The following is a 17665-nucleotide window of genomic DNA, read 5'->3' as shown; positions in this document are numbered from 1 at the left end:
ATAGGAAGTAATGTTCATTTCGATCCCATTTTGAAATTTCATGACACTTCACAAAGTCTGAAGCATTACACCAAAATGTCTGCTGGGCAATTGAACTTATTCCTGAGTGAACAGAAGAGTTCACCTTGACAATAGAGCAAATTTTGGCTCTGCTGTGTATGAGTGGGAGAGATGGTGTTACTCTATCTAACCTTTAAATTAAACTGACATGATGCCATTTGTAAACTTTTGTAGGAAGCAAATGATAAATGGTTATTTTGTACTTTGTGATGGAACGTGATCAGAAGAAAATGCGCTTAGCAGTCTTTACTTTTTTGGGATGAAACGTGTCAGCTTTTACTGTCTCTGGTTGGCAATTTTTGTATGATATCCACATCAAACATCTAAACAACTAAATCAAACAGCATAAGGATTCATAACACAACACAGAGCTAAGCTGCCACAGAGACATTTGAAATGACATACGTTTGACACTGCAACTGGTCGGTTGAGGTGCTTTGAGTTTCTTCAAGAGCGGAAGAACTTCAATGGAAGACGACGAGAGATCAGGAAGAGCCTCAAATTAGCTCAACCACGGAAAATGGGGAAACCGTTCGGCAACTCGTGCATGCTAATTGTCGGATTCACCTTATCTCACGTCCGCACCCATTCTACTCCAGCGTCCTTCATCCTTTTTCAAAAGATGAGCATCCATCTCATTGGTCGCCGTTTTTACACCGTTGCGGAGATCCAACGTGAATCGCAGAGGGTGCTTGACGCGATTTGAAAAGAAGACTTCCAGGACACATTTCACAAGGGTTCTATTTTGAAGGGAATTGTGTGTAAACGTAGAAATAAAGCACTTTCTTTTCAACAAAGCTAGTTTCGAAACTTTTTGGTACCATATTTATTGAGGAGAGTGAATGGAATATTCTGAGCAAATTTTTGCGAAAAGCTTCAGCTCCACCAGCAGGTCGAATTTTGGCTGAGTTTGGAAGTATGTTTATAGTCATAATTTTTTACTTTGAACTGCGTGTCATAGCAGTCACAGCAACTGAAGTAATAAAACTACTACATTTAGAAAATTTCACCACGATCTGTCATCATACGCATCATGATCATTGCTGTTATGGTTCTGTTTTTTTGTTCTGAATACGTGGCTCAACGAGCCTGGGTGCTTGGCCCCCGAAAATTCAGCTAAAAGCATTAATTGAGTTTGCCTCTCAAATGAAATCAGAAGTCTTCTAATTTCTCGTTTAAACCTAAGTGACGCTCAGACCGCGTCGCTCCGTAACCCTGCAGCTTATGTAACTACATGAAACTCTGTGGTGTCCGTATGACTCATTCACTTTCCATTAGAGGGAAATGAGGTGCTGATAGATAAGAACATTCGAGCTGCCAGCGCTAGCTGCTCAGGCGTGTCACGTAAAAGATGACACGTGGCGTGTTTAGACAGTGCGACGTCGTCTCCTGTCCGATCTTCCACTGTGGGTATAGCAGCAAATTAGTCCAGAGTGAGGAAGAGCAGATGGACCATGTTTGGAGCTGTCAGTTCTACGTGCTGAGAGCAAGGAGACGCTGTAGACAGTTTCGGTGTGCTGTGGAGGGAAAAAGTTAAGAACGGATCTTACAACATTCTTTCATTTGTGCTGGGAAAATAAAGATTTGACCTCCGAGGGCTGGTTAGATACGGCTTGGGTCAGTTTTTGATTTGATAGCAATATTGTTGTAAAGTTGTTTTCTACACATTTACTATGTCATTTGGTGAATATGTGAAGAAGAATGGCTTTAATGGAATTCAATTCATGTTTATTTTTAGAGCGCTTTTAACAATAGAAATGGTCTCAAAGCAGCTTTATGGAGATACAGTGGCAATAAAGTCGTATAAATGAATTAATAATTTTATTGCCAATAAGTTTGTTTCTTAAGTTTATCCCTAATGAGTAAACCAGTGGCAACTGTGACAAGGACAAACTCCCTGAGAGTTCATGAGGAAGATCCGATCCTATCTGGGTGGCACCAAATGCCCATCAATTACAGTTCCATCATTAATGAGGTGAACAGTTCATGCAACATGGGGTCCTGAGCCATTATATTTATATAATGTATAATGTGTTATAATATTCTTAATTATGTAGCACTACAATGCATACTATATTTCCAAAAGTATTGGGTCACGTGGTCATAAGTACGATATGTGATTTTTAACCATTGGATTTCACATTTATTCCAAATTTGCTTTTATAATTCCCTCCACTCTTCTGGGAAGATGTTCCATTAGATTTTGGAGTGTGCTTATGGATATTTCAGCCACAAGAGTGTCATGAAAGGCAGGTACCGATGTAGATGAGGAGACCTGGGGTGCAGTCAGCGTTCCAATTCATCCCAAATGTGTTCAGTAGGGATGAGAAATTAAATTTTCAGAGTCTTCAAGCCTTCAAGTGTTTACTGGCAGTCCTCAAATCTTACGTGGTCCCAATTCTTCTTCTTTAGCACCTGGTGCATTTTATTTTTAAACTCGAACGAGGATGTGTGTGGGTGTACTTTGAAATCAGACTTCAAAGTACACACACCTGCTGTTCTTTTCCCGATTGCTACCTGTTTGTACACGGTTGGGCGTTAGTGTAAGCTTTCCCTTGATTGGAACCCTGCTGCACACACACCTGTCTCTGAGACTGAGACAGCAAGATAGAGAGGTTAGAGAGAGACAGGGAGAGTGTCTAGAATATGCCGAGAGCAGGAAGAGAAGCCAGAAGACATAAAGAGAATGAGAGTGAATAAAAGCAATTTTTAGAGAATCTCAATGGTGAGTGAATTTGTGTAAGTGTGTGTCTGTGTGTTGGGATAATACAGTTTATGAAAAATATTGATTAAAAGCTTGTTTCTTTTCACATTTTCTTTTACAGCATACATTATATATTAACTTATTGGGAGAATTCTCGATAAAGAACCAGAACCATATGTTCTATGTGAAATCAGACATCGCGCACCCCCATAAAACCAAAATGGTATGATCCTTGTTTCATAACACCTCTTGCGAAGATAAGATTGCAAAACATCAAATCGTTGCCACCCCTAAATACTAGTAATACTTTTCCATTAGTGAGTACTAGTAGTTTAATGTCAAAATTAATGACCAATGAGCATTTGGGTGCATCCGATTAATTCAATTCAATTAATTTCTATTCGTAAAGCGATTTTTAACATTGGGCATTGTCTCAAAGCAGCTTTACACAGATAATGTGGTAGAAAGGAATGAATAAGATTATTCTTTTAAATAATAATAAGTTGGTCCCTAATGAACAAGGAACAACTTTCTAAGATGGCATAACGAAGAAACCTTGAGAGGAACCAGGCTCAAGAGGATGGGTGGCACCAAACACACAGTAACACATCAGTTACAGTCTACAAAAACAGTAAAAGCATATCTATTTGAGCAAGGCATTATAAAATACAAGAGGAAATACTGTATTTGGCTTCAGACCTTGGAGGAGTTGATGTTTTATGAGTTGCTCAGTAGCTCCTGGTTCTTCCTCATAACATCTACTGAGTTTTTCCTTGACACAGTCACCCCATCATTTACTTTAGTTCTGTAAAACTGCTTTGAGACAATGTCCATTGTTATAAGCACTATAGAAACAAACCTTAACTTGAACTTGAACTATCCAGAGTCCATTGGTACCTAAAGCTTGCTGGAGCTATGCAGTGACTTCTTGTGGGCGTGTGAGCCTTGAGTGGGGTGAGGTTCAATTACCCAAAGGCAGTTGGTGGAGAATATATGCGCTTCCTCCTACACTTAAATAGCAAGGTCTGAAAGAAGAACATGCATCATTAATGGGTAGCATTGCACATGCACACATGCTTCTAAAAAAACATGAGGTACTCTAGCATTTGATTCCCTTGTCAATTTTTTTGGTGACGGAGTTTGAAAAAGGGACATCGGCTGGTGCTTTTTTCAGTGTTGGTCTATTGAGGAATAGGAGGCACTGGCGCTATGCAGATCATACTGAGATGGTACCTCTTTGTTGAACTGGTTAGCTGGCTTGAAAAAACACATCCTCTTTAACAAAAAAAGTTATGTCCCTTTTGTGATCTACATAAAAAAACTGGGGCTGAAAAGAAACTCATGTGCCACCTTTCTATGAGGGGTCAGGGTACCTTTTGCTGGGGCTTTCCTGGTGCTATGCAGAGCAGTTCCCCATTTTATTTTCCTCTCTTGTCTCTTTGTGCCCATATCTACTTTATAACTGCAAAGATTATGGGTTGTGCAGAAGACAAGCTTCTTGTCTGCATAATTGAAAGACACATGCACATGGACAAGTTACTTACTGCTCAGTTTAGCCTTGGCTATAAGAGGAAAAAGACCCATCTCTACAGCTCCAGGGGGTCAACGAATCTTGATACATAAGGCAGCCAGCAAGACCATCATCTTTTTTTCTTCTATTTTTTTTTTGGCTTTCTCAAACAATTACAATACTATTCTGTGTAAACTCTAAAGACTACTGTTTTTTTAAAAAGTGCTAGAAAATGAACAGTTTCGAGTTAAAAAAAATTGGAACCCATTTGGTACCAACTACCATACCAAGGTCGAAGTTACAGAGATCATTCCCCCCCCCCCCCCTATTTTGATGTATACTGCAAACTTATACGAGGTATAAAAATTTTTTTTATAACAAGGCTGCATGCACGGTCACAGGGAGCACCGACCAAAAGAAACTGGTGCTATACTTACCATGTGCGTTACCACGTCTGCTATTATGCAACCACCCTACTCGCCAGATTCGGCTAGTGCAGACTTTGCCCTCTTCCAGAAGATGAAGATCTTGCTCCTCGTTTTGACACTATTGCGGAGATCCTGCACAAATTGCAGAAGGTGCTTGATGCTCTTCGAAAAGAAGACTTCCAGAGGTGGTGGGAATGCTGGGGGCGCTGTATTGCTGTGCAAGGGGACTGTTTTAAAGGTGATGGTGTGTAAATGTGGATAAATAAAAGACTTTCTTGTAAACAGAGCTGGTTGAAACTTTTTGATACCACTTCATATCTGCATGAAATTATTCATTGTGCTGCTGTAACATTTTTGTATTTTAGTAGAAGTGTCACAGTGGATCAAAAGCCAGAAGCACTGGGCATGAATTTGTCACAAATTCTTACTGCAACCAATAAAAAAAATGTCATACCCATTTCCAAGCTAAACAAGTTTGTTTCATGCTCTAGTTCCATCAATCTCACTACTCATTATATCACTGCACTAAGGATTTTCTTATCTTGCCTTGGGAAACTATGGCCAAAGTTTTAATGAGTTTACCTTTTAATTGCCTCTGTTTCGCAAGACCTGATAAATTTGTAGCTGCTCCGGAAGTAATGGATTGTTGCTCCTCAGCTTGGGCTGCCAAAGAATGATCATTTTTCATTATTGATTTTACCTTCAGAACTCAAAACAGACAAGTTTGGGTTGGAGGGGTTGGAGGAAGGGGGAGGGAGGAATTCATGGTTTTTTTAAACTCTAAAATGAACCAACATGTCAGTATTTGTGACAGTAATATATGGTTTAGTGAGCTGAAATAGAAATTATGCATTGATCGCTGGTGTTATGCAGGGAAACTGATACTGCTACAGTACACACACTGTAGTGTAGTAAGAGCTATATAATAAGGGCTAATGTTTCTCAGAATTGGCAGGTTTGTTAAAGTGGTGTTTCAAGTATCAAAAAAAACTTTTGCTATAAAAATGCATTTTCAGGTGCATTTGGTATAAATGTAAACAAATTAGTTACTAAGGCAAATGTGGCTCCATTACTGTACTTAGCACAAGTTTGACCTTTATTACACTTTGTCATGTTTTGTAGTTGTCAAAGATTATCCCCCTCGAAATCCCCAATCAAGGAATGGCGTTTTACTTTAACGTTATAATTCAAGTTTTATGACTATAATGATACTTCGTAATTAGGCCAAATTTGCCCAATGGTGACAGAAATATGATACACTGTACAAGTATAAGTTACTGGTCTGATAATCTATTCAAGTATAAGTAAAAAGTAGCTCAATTAAATTTTAACACTATATTTCCAAAGCTATTGGGACACCTAACCTTTCCTGCTATATGTGGTTCTTTTCCAAACTGTTACCACAAATCTGGAGGCTATCAATCGTACAGCACATCTCTAGATGTGCTATAATACAATTTTGCATTCACTAAAACTTGAAACCCAAAACCTGTTCCAGCATGGCGATGCTCCTGTGCACAAAGTGAGCTCTTTGAAGATCTGTTTGACATGCTTTAGAGAGGAATATCTTGAGTGACCTGATCTCATCCCAACTGAACACCTTTGGGATGAATGTGAACGCTGACTGCACCCCAGGTCTCCTCACCTACATCAGTACCTGCCTTTCAAAACACCCTTGTGGCTGATGAACACAAATATCTATAAGCACACTCCAAAATGTAGTGAAACATCTTCTCAGAACAGTGGAGTAATGTAATGTAATGTGAAAATCAAAGAATAATCCATCCTTGGAGCACGTGTGATCAATTCTGTCCAGTGCAGACCAGGAGCAACCCACAGTCGTCTAGATGTTTGTCAAACTCGCTCAAATCCTTATGCTCGCCCATTTTAAGTGTTTCTAAAGGAAAAAAGGAAAAAATTTTCACTTGCTGCTTAATAAATGTATCCACCCACTAACAGGCACCATGATGAAGATATAATCAGTGTTGGGGTATATCGGAATCTCCTCCTTGGCCTTCCTCTTTTCCTTCTTCCTGGTGTCTCCATCCTCAGCATTCTCCTATGGATATAACCCATGTCCCTCCTCTGCACATGTCCAAACCATCTCAATCTCAACTCCCTTACCTTGTCTCCAAAATGTCCTACATGTGCTGTCCCTCTAATAAACTCGTTCCTAATCCTGGCTTATTGTCGACATTCCCAATGAACATCTCAACATCTTCAGCTCTGCTACCCCCAGCTCCACCTTCTGTATCTTACTCAATGCCACTGTCTCTAAACCATACAACATCACTACTCATTATGTTATAATGTCAGAATTGTATAATGTCAAAATGTTATAATGCCATAATGTCATACCTGATCGGTATAATTGAGTGGGAAATATTGGGCAGTAGTTTATCATGCTTTTTTTTTATTTCTTAGAATCTAAAGACCAGAATTAAATACATTATATTCAGTGTTAATATTTGAATAGAAATAGTATCAACTTTTAAAACTCAGTTTTGCATGAACTATTATTGTTTGGGGAAAAAAGGAAATTGTGTGTGTATATGTGTGTGTGTCTCCCAGCAACCATGTGACCCAGTGGCTTTGTCTCCAACCCACAGCAACAATTTTGTGCAGCTTTCACATGAGTTGTCATTTTTGTGCTGTCAGTCAGAATGCAGACTTGTGTTTATCTCCTCGTCTTTCTTCACATCGCTGTCGGTGAGTCAGATTTTCTCGACACTATAAGTCATAAATGTGTGCAAACTTGGTGATTTTTCTTTATTTAGTATAAATATTTCAGTGAAATGAAAGTAGAGAGAATGATAACAATAGAAATGTGTTGGAATGTGTTACAGCACGTGCGTCTGTGACAATGTGGCTAAACTGAAGTTTGTATAAATCCAAGCTCTAGTTCTCGATGTTCTCCTGGTTGAGAGCCTGAATTCTCTCTAGTCATTCTCTCGGTGTTAAATCAGGGAGTATATGTTTTTCCCTGACTGCAACTGAGAAAAGTCAATTGCTGGGATGGCTAAGGGTCTTCATTACCGTCCAAAACTATTTTCCATCAGGATGCTCTCAATGGTGCAAGATCCTGAGCACCTTAGATGTTCCTTTAGGAAGGTTAATTAGAGAGAATTATAGAGCTGAGCTGTAGTCAGTAAATCATCATCTAATTACTATTGGTCTTGTTTACTTTCTTTAAATATTTGTACAAAAATGAACTTCTAGATGGAGGGCAGTGGAGGGGTGCAGTTGCAGGGTGAAGAGGTGGAGAAGGTGGAGGAGTTCAGGTATCTGGGGTCAACAGTGCAAAGTAATAGAGAGTGTGTTAAGGAAGTGAAGAAAAGAGTGCAGACAGGGTGGAGTGGGTGGAGAAGAATGATTTTAGGAGTGATTAGTGATGGAAGAGTATCTGTGTGAGTGAAAGGGAAAGTTTATAGGACTGTGGTGAGACCTGAGATGTTGTATGGTTTAGAGACAGTGACATTGAGTAAAAGACAGGAGGTGGAGCTGGAGGTAGCAGAGCTGAAGATGTGACGACGATGGACAATGTTTTTGTTGGGAGTGACGACGATGGACAAGATTTGAAATGAGTTTATTAGAGGGACAGTGCATGTAGGACGTTTTGGAGACAAGGTGAGGAAGGTGAGATTAAGATGGTTTGGACATGTGCAGAGGAGGGACATGGGGTATATCAGTAGGAGAATGCTGAGGATGGAGCCACCAGGAAGGAGGAAATGTGGAAGGCCAAGGAGGAGGATGAATGTAATGCTGTGGTGAATGTACAGTAAGATGAATGTATGAATGTGGTAAGAGAGGACATGCAGGTAGTTGGTGTGAAAGAGACAGAGGGGTATGGGGACAGATGATCCGCTGTGGTGCCCCCTAATGGGATAAGCCCAAAGAAGTAGAAGAAGAAACTGCAATAAAAACGTGTTCGAGCAGAGTGTATAAACACATTTATTGGTCACAAAGTTATGATGAGATTGTTATAAAGAAGACCACATTCAATAAGTTCACATTAGTGTTTTTTCTGTCTCTCACCTCTAACTAGGGAGAATAACTAGAGTGAGTAAACGATAAGATTTGTGAAGGGATGGAAATATTAATGGAACGGAGGTGGAATACATTTGCATTAATGTAAACTAAAGTATACTGTACATATAGAAGTAACTATGAACGACAATGGAGCATGTGGAGATGGAAATATAATAACTATCCAAATAAATGTTATATATGTAAATAATATTTTATATATTTAATCACAAAAAAGAGCCTACTCTCAAATATTAGTGTTTCTTTTTTCTTTTAAATGTATTGTAATACTATTATTTTATTTAATTATTCATTATCATTTGAATCTCATTCATTATAATATATACACTTTTTCGGGGGTGTCTAATTTTTAGCTTGTGATTATAAATGAGGAAATGAGTTAGAAATACTGGAGGATGATCTTGTGAACATCTGGATGATGATGAAGCTGATACACTGTTTTGTGCTGTACAGGTTGTAAATTATCGGATTATAGTTGGATTATCATTGATGCATCATCGGGAGGGTCTGCGGTGCTGCCGTGCTCCTGCGCTGATCCAAGTGATAAAGCAGCAAACCTCAAATGGCGATATAGAAAAGAAAATGTAATGGGTTTTTATAACATCTATCCTACTGATGAGACTCAACGCTCCAAGAGCCGAATTCAGTTGGTTAATGCTGCTGCTCCAGGAGATTTTACTATTCGCATATCGCACCTGACTGCAGAGGATGAAGGAACGTATCAATGTCAGGACAAGAATCAGACGAGTAACTACAGAACCGTGTCCCTCAAAGTAAAAGGTAAATTTAAAATATCTAATTTCTGTAACATAAATATGATTTTAAGGAAAATTACCAATAAAAGCTGCATTTTTTTCTTTAATGAGTTATTTTTTTGACAGGACATTAATATTAATATACTGAAAGACCCGTTAATATTCCACACAGTGTTTAAAATAAGTGCGTCTCGGGATCGTTACTTGGAGTTGAGCAAAAATTCGACTAATTTAAAGACCACATCCTTATAAAATGTTTATATTTGATAAGTTTGTATTGTTAAAGTGTTATTCAGAAGTTAGTTAGTCAACAGAAACCGAGTCTCCAATGCACTACTGTCTAGTGATCCTGGGTCCTTATCACATGATATACAATATAAATTATATACTGATTCACCATTTAGGGATCTGATCAAAACACACCAATTATCTCACTTCTCACTGTGTGGAGTCAAATATGATTTATGAATATGCATTCACATTACTGATCACTCCACCCTTTTCCTCCTTCAGTGCTTCGTACAACAGAGGCAACATGGAAAACTGGTGGCAACCAGGAACCACAGCCAGGAAGTAAGTTTTTTTTTTTTATTAAAGAAGTATGCAATAGAACATTTGGTGTCCTGCTGTTCCAGAAAAAGTACATCTACCACCCTAAAATGGATAATTTTTCATATCACAGCATGTCCTAAATTGTTTTATTCAATCTTTACAGTATTTTGAATGCATTTTTGTGGGTAATTTGTTACTCAATTTTTTTTTCCATTTTGAAACTATCAAATTCTTAATTATGTAATTGTTTTTTTGGCCTGTCTGTCTGTCTGTCTGTCTGTCTGTCTGTCTGTCTGTCTGTCTGTCTGTCTGTCTGTCTGTCTGTCTGTCTGTCTGTCTGTCTGTCTGTGTCTATCCATCCATCCATCCATCACACTTTTTCCATATGTTTTCTTGAATCATTATATCTTCATCTAGATTTCTATGAATTATTTTTTTTTTTTCGTTTACCATTAACATTCTTTCAATAATTCAGAATTTAATTAGTTCATTCATGGTACTTCTAGTATAAGTATATATTACTAATATAGTCACTACTAGTAACTACTTTATGCATGTATTTAATACCTTGTTCAATATAAATGGAATCGAAACATCAATAATCATAAATGCTTTTTATGGTGTCTGTCATTTTGTGTAAATGATTTATGAATCGTGGAGGATGATCTTGTAAACATCTGGATGATGAGCAAACCGATAAACACTTTTGTACTCTACAGGTTGTAGGTTGTCAGATTATGAGCAGATTTTCATTAAGGCATCATCGGGAGGGTCTGCGGTGCTGCCTGCGCTGAACTAAACGACGAGGCACCGAATTTTATATGGAAGTATAAAAAAGTGGGTGCAGTGATAAGACTGGCCACTACAAGGGCAGAGTTCAACTTGTTTTTGCTGATGCTTCAGGAAATGTTACTATCCGCATATCAATGATGGAGGAGTGTATCAATGCGAGGTCATGAACCAGCCATTCAACTTCAGACCTGTCATCCTCACAGTAGAAGCTTAAATAAGTGTTATGTTGTTGCCGCTGCTTGCTCTAATCTAAAAATTTACTGAATCTAATAAATGTGATTAAAAATATTTGTTATACAATATTAGTAAGTGTTATGTATTTGCACTTCCTGTAGGTGGCACGATTGGGTATATTTAAATGAATCTTTGAATTCAGTTAAAAATGTGAAATTATCTAAAAATTGGTGTGTACAAAAAAGAAAAATCACATCCCGGAGTGTTTTATTCCAAGTTTAATCTTAATTCTTTATCTGGTTATAATTACGGATTGTCAGGATTATAATTTTTTCGGGTCCTGTCAGGAATCTGACAGTGTTACTCTCTCTTTGTCCACTAGATGTCGCCAAAACCAATATTAGCCCGACACCTGTGTTTCTTTGCTAGGTTTATAATGTTGTATAGCCAACCCTTTTTATTTTGAGATGTTTCTTTATGAAACTTTAGAAATTCTAAAGTTTAAAGGGAGCACTTTACATTTTTTGGAGTAAAATATAGCCTAGTGAATTTCTACTTTAACTGAACTACACGGTTTTGTGTACTTCGTCCACCGCTAATGTCCTGAACAGTTTCTAGTGTTGGAAAACTATTTTGTATTAACACAGATCTGTTTTAAATTGACTTCTCAATAAAGAAAAAACCAATGTGACTAATTGTGACCTTTTAAATGAATGACACGCAAAACAAATAAAACACTGTGCAACAATGTTGTAGTATTTCACTCCTCATATACATTAATTATATTAAACCTGTCCAACCAAAGCAAGAATATTATTAATTCTGCTTTAAAAAAGCCTTATACATCCATCAATATTTAATGCATTAATAATTATAAAAACTTAAAACATTTAAAGACTTCTAAAATCGATAGAATTTAGAATGGTTTATAGTTTGTCCTGGTTACTTTTGTCCCTTTTTGTTGAATCTATTATTAAACATTAGTACCTGCAAACAACAGGATACCACATGCGCTGGCAAGAAGCTTAGAGCTAAGGGGAAAAATAATAAAATTAGAATTTTATATTTTCATTCATCCCCTTCACTGTGTGACTGCGATCATCCTGCCTATTATCATGTATGTGGTCTATTGAACCACCCAAAAAAATTGGTACAAATAAAATGTACACAGTTTTATCAAGATGTGTAATTATACTAAATGTTTCTATGTTTACTATGAAGTAGGATAGAGGTCTCTAACCACCGAGTCATGACTGTCTGCATGGACATTGTGGGGAAAATGTCTATAGATAGAACACTGTAGTATTTACGACCCAAACTTCAGAACTTGTCATTTCCACACTTGCGACAGGTTTAGCTAATTATTAACAGTTGTGTTACACAAACATGCCTTAAAAGGTTTTTTTTGTGCTGGAGGTAAAAAAAGTTCAAGGGGGCACTACTTTTTTAAAATTACGAATCAAGATTTTATATTATGCTTCATGTTGCTTAGTATTTCTTGTTGACTTTAAAACTCTTGTGGACATCTTATTGGTTCAGGGAGAAGAAAATGGTAGGCAGGTCTCTGTTTTCAACAGTTTTATTTTGCCACAGTCACTTTTCTTTTGAACATACATACATACCCATACACTGCTTTGTGTCCAGCTCTTTCTTTTTTGTGGCTCTTGTCCCTGCAGGGGACCAAGACCCCACAACACCCCTCTCGAGAACCAGAATTTTATCTTGAATACAGTAGGTTTCCCGAAGAGCTACCCTTGGTTTTCAAACACCACATCTCCATACAAATGGTAGATCCGCAGACAAATGTCTGACCCCTATACCCCTCCTTTCCTTGTTACATTCTCAACACAGGACATTCTACAGCACACCAGATGATTATGTGTAAGAAAGGTCATATCACATGTAAATAACAACGGAAAATGTTCATGTTTCATTTCATTACAAAGGTTTTATCGCGACTGGTGCACAGGTCCCATTCCCACAGCAATAAAACAAATAATAAAAAAGGTTTAATAGAGTTAAGAAAACATACCTCTATGCAAGGGGCGTGTGCCCCACTACAAATGTATACAGGCGAGGTGCCTCCCACAGGTCTGTAAGAACCAATCAATGCAAACTCCCATTGATAAATAATGTTTACTTAATGTTTATGCTATCCGGGTATTTAAGGAGAACTGACAAACATTTCGGGGAATCTGTAAACAGATCTCCCGCACAATTACTGTGTCGTATTTTACCAGGTATGAAAGGTTTTATATTTCCTGTTTAAATGTAAATACTATTGGTTTGTATTTGTGTTATATTTTAATGGAACTACGAATTGACTTTGAATTGGGATTTGACACTGCAAAAATGTAAATGTTGACACTGCAAGTAATAACGTTGCATCCATAGTTACCAGTGTTGGGCAACGTTACTTTTAAAAGTAATGCATTACAATATTGAGTTACTCCCCAAAAAAGTAACTAATTACGTTACTTAGTTACTTTTTATGGAAAGTAATGCGTTATATTACTTTTGCATTACTTTTGCATTACTTGTATCTCTTTCACGCCTAACAGGTGTAACAGGTGTAATATAGATAATTGCCATTAAGAAATAAGTTATATTAGGGCAAAAGACATGTGTGGGCTGCACACCAGTGATGTGGAGGGAGAACATACCTTTCGCTGCCATCTCGAAAACGTGCAATTCCGTAAATATGACCTCGTCCTCGTCTACATCATTCTCTGCTTCATCATCAGCTTGAAACATTTTGAACGCTGTTACAAAGTTTGCGCTATTATCAGTGACCGTGGCAGTTTATCTTCCCACAAAGAGCAAATGAGCTGTGAATTTGCTCTCTCTATCCGCTGCGATGGCATCGTACATGTGTCTCCCACGGAAAACTTTTATTGTGAGCAGTCAATAGATCTGCAGTGATGGAAAGTCGGCAAAAGTTTTCTATATTTTTGTCTCCATTTCCATATATGCAACATTGCATAATGTTGCATATATTCAACATTATATACACACACACACACACTTACACACACACACACACACACACACACACACACACACACACACACACACACACACACACACACACACATCTGTAGTGCTGTGCTTTGCATGCAGATGTTTTTTTTTTTTTTTAAGTGGTATGTTTTGCAGTTGACAAGAGCTTTTCACCAACACATAATCTACACTTAACCATTATTCCTTTCTCCTTTTCCTCGACTATTTCAAAATAATAAGAATACTTCCATCACAGTAATGTAATTCTTTGGTTTGCCATCTCCGCTTCTGACCAGCTTCTGTTCCCGCTGCTCCCGCCGTATGAGTGCGCGATTCTAAGTGACTACGTTCATTTTAATTCATTTATTTTTTTATGCAAAATAATTTAACTGAAAAGTAACTCGCATTACTTTTTTAAAAAAGTAACTCAGATATTAATGTGTAAATTTATAAAGTAACGCGCTACTTTACTCGTTACTCCAGAAAAGTAATATGTGCTCACCAACTTAACCCCAACTCAACCCCAGCAAAACAGAACTGCTGGTCATCCCAGGTGATTCATCCCCAGGTCAAGATCTCTAAATAACACTTCATGACTCTCTGCTCTCCCCTTCAGCCACTGCTCATAACCTTGGGGTAACTATGGACAATGAACTGTCTTTTTCCCACATGTCGCTAATGTTGCTCGTTCTTGTCGATTTCTTCTCTATAACATCCGAAGGATTCGACCATTTCTGTCCATACAGGCTGCCCAGTTGCTTGTTCAGTCTCTTGTCATTTCAAGACTTGACTACTGCAACTCTCTGCTGGCAGGTCTCCCCCTGAACGCTATTTGTCCACTGCAAATGATCCAAAACTCAGCGGCACGACTTGTGTTTAATCAGCCCAAGTTTTCCCACACCACCCCACTGCTGCGCTCCCTTCACTGGCTTCCAGTAGCTGCACGTATCAGATTCAAAACACTGATGCTTGCCTACAAGGCCAAAAATGGACCAGCACCATCTTACCTCAGTGACCTCATCACATCTCGCACTGCACCACGCTGTCTGAGATCCTCCAGCACTGCTTGACTGGTACCACCTTCTCTCAGAATGAGAGGTAAGTACACTTCAAGGATCTTCTCTGTTCTGGCACTAAGGTGGTGGAATGAACTTCCCCTAAATGTCCGTACAGCAGAGTCCCTGATTATCTTCAAGCGACGACTGAAGACCTACCTCTTCCTGAAATACCTAAATTAGCACTTTCCAAGTTTGTTGAATTCGAGTTATATTCATATTAAGTTTGTAATCTTGCGTACCAGTGTAGATTTATTCATTACTAGAGATTTTAAGCACTTTTGTACGTCGCTCTGGATAAGGGCGTCTGCTAAATGCTGCAAATGTAAATGTAAATGTAATATTATTACGTAACGCACAATACTTGTAACGCGTTACCACCCAACACTGGTAGTTACCGTAAGGACTGAAATCAGGCTAGGATCGGCCTAAATCCCAGTTAGATAGTGAATAATACATCAGCTAAGGATTTAAAAGATACGACTAGCATTTGGGTCTCTAAATAGGGTCAGCCTCAACCTCTGATTATTTCAATATTATTATATTCATTACCTTTGGTTAGAAATAATTATTGTAATAATTAAGTGTCACCTACAAGGGGACTAAATAAAGTATGTTTAAAGTTGAGCACGCAGAGAGCGGCCGCTTAAGCGTATAGTCCAACCTCTGGCAGCGACCAATACTGATTCGCTTATGACCGTTGACCAGTATATAAATTATAAGGCCCAAACTAGGATCATGTGCGACTATGAGAACCGAATGAATGAGTGTAATACCAGAACTTAATCAGAATAACTAAACAAACATCCATCCAAATGATACTATTAGTAAAATAACAACCTATGTAAATATTAATTATGTTTTATTTAATTGGAGTCAGATAAGAGATTAATAACCAAAATGAAGAAATGCATAAATCCATATCTTATTATCTAATGTGAAAGGAAAGACTAAAACGCGCGAGAATCCTTCGCCACGCCTCTGGTGACCACCATTGGACCAGTGGGTGGTTCCCACCTTACAGCACCTCTCATAAATCTATAATCTATTCACAATAAAACAACACAAAAACACATTAAATGTTTAAACTGAGAATGAATACCATTTTATGGAAATCAATAAGGTCATTTTATGTCTCAAATAAGGTAAGACAGCATCTATGTTTACCACTGTGTAGCATTATGCCTTTCAGCTGTTTGCATCTGGTAACTAAGGAGACCAGTTGCTGAAGTTTTCGGGGAGGAATGTGTTTCCAAATGTGTTTGATACAGGATTCTATCTGCTCAACAGTTCTGGGTGTCCTTTGTTGTTTTTTTGTGATTCAGTGGCTTTCTCTCAAACCCACAGCTGTCGTGTAGCTTTTCACACTGAGGTGTCATTCTGGTGCTATTAGTACGAGGCAGTCAGAATGCAGACTTACATTTATCTCCTCGTCTTTCTTCACATCGCTGACGGTGAGTCCGTACTTTCTCACTTCCACTGTGTGAATTCCGTCTCTTTCTAATATCAGGATTAAAATAAAGATTTGAACATAGATTTCTTTTTTTTTTCTTTCAAGCTTCCGGTGATTTTCTACAAAGTGACTCTATTAGTCCACATTTTGTGAAAACTTGATGATTTTTTTAACGAATATTACATAAGTATTGGACAAAAACCTTCAACTAAAATAAGTAAAAAAAAAACTTTTTTATAAAATATTACATTTAAAATTTATTTAAACATTTGGAGGTTAAGTTCTACAGCAATAAATAAATAAATAAATAAATAAATACACAAGCAAATAAATAAATATGAATTAAACAGAAAAAAATATATATTTTTTTACTCACATTCTCACAGTGAAATACTGCACCTAATAGACCCCATTCAAGAAGTTCACACTTCAGTGGTTCTCTATGGTGGGGTTTTTGCTTCTCACCTCCAAATGACATCAGCACCAAATTCAAATATGCACATAAGTAGTTCTCTTCGGACCTGCCCAATTCATCCGGACACCCTACCTCTAGATGGAGTTTTCTTTAATTAAAAATTCATGGTCCCACATGAATGTGAGAACTTTGGATGGATTTTGAGTGTATTTAATATCAACGGTCTACTAAAATGGCTCAGGATTACAGGTCGCATTTAATCGCCTATAACTGCACAGCTGAGCACCGATGGAACTGTAATGAATAATCCTCCATTGTTGAGGATGAGGATGAGTTTCCCTTCTGAGTCTTCCCAAAGGTTTCATCCTAATGCCAGCTCAGGGAGCTTTTCCTCACCACAGTCGCCACTGTTTCGCTCATCAAGGATAAACGTACGATTACTGTATAAGGAACAAATGTATACATTTAAACCAAATAAAAATGGATATATTTTTCTATAGGATTATAATTCTAATATAACTATAATTATATAGGAGCGTAATTCAGTAGAACACGTAGAAATTATTCCTAAATCATAAATCGGAGGGCAAGAAAGATACAGGAAACTGAAAAAAGTAATAAGTAAATTTAGAACCTGGGAAACGTAGGCAGGGCAAAAACAAAAAGTAGGACGGAAATGCGGATTTGAGCGAATAAATGAAAAAACATCCGAAGGCATGA

This window comes from Silurus aristotelis, assembly GCF_946808225.1.
Source record: "Silurus aristotelis genome assembly, chromosome: 29".
NCBI classification, from domain to species: domain Eukaryota; kingdom Metazoa; phylum Chordata; class Actinopteri; order Siluriformes; family Siluridae; genus Silurus; species Silurus aristotelis.
The sequence above is the reverse complement of the archived record's forward strand: the minus strand, read 5'-3'. Positions refer to the sequence as shown.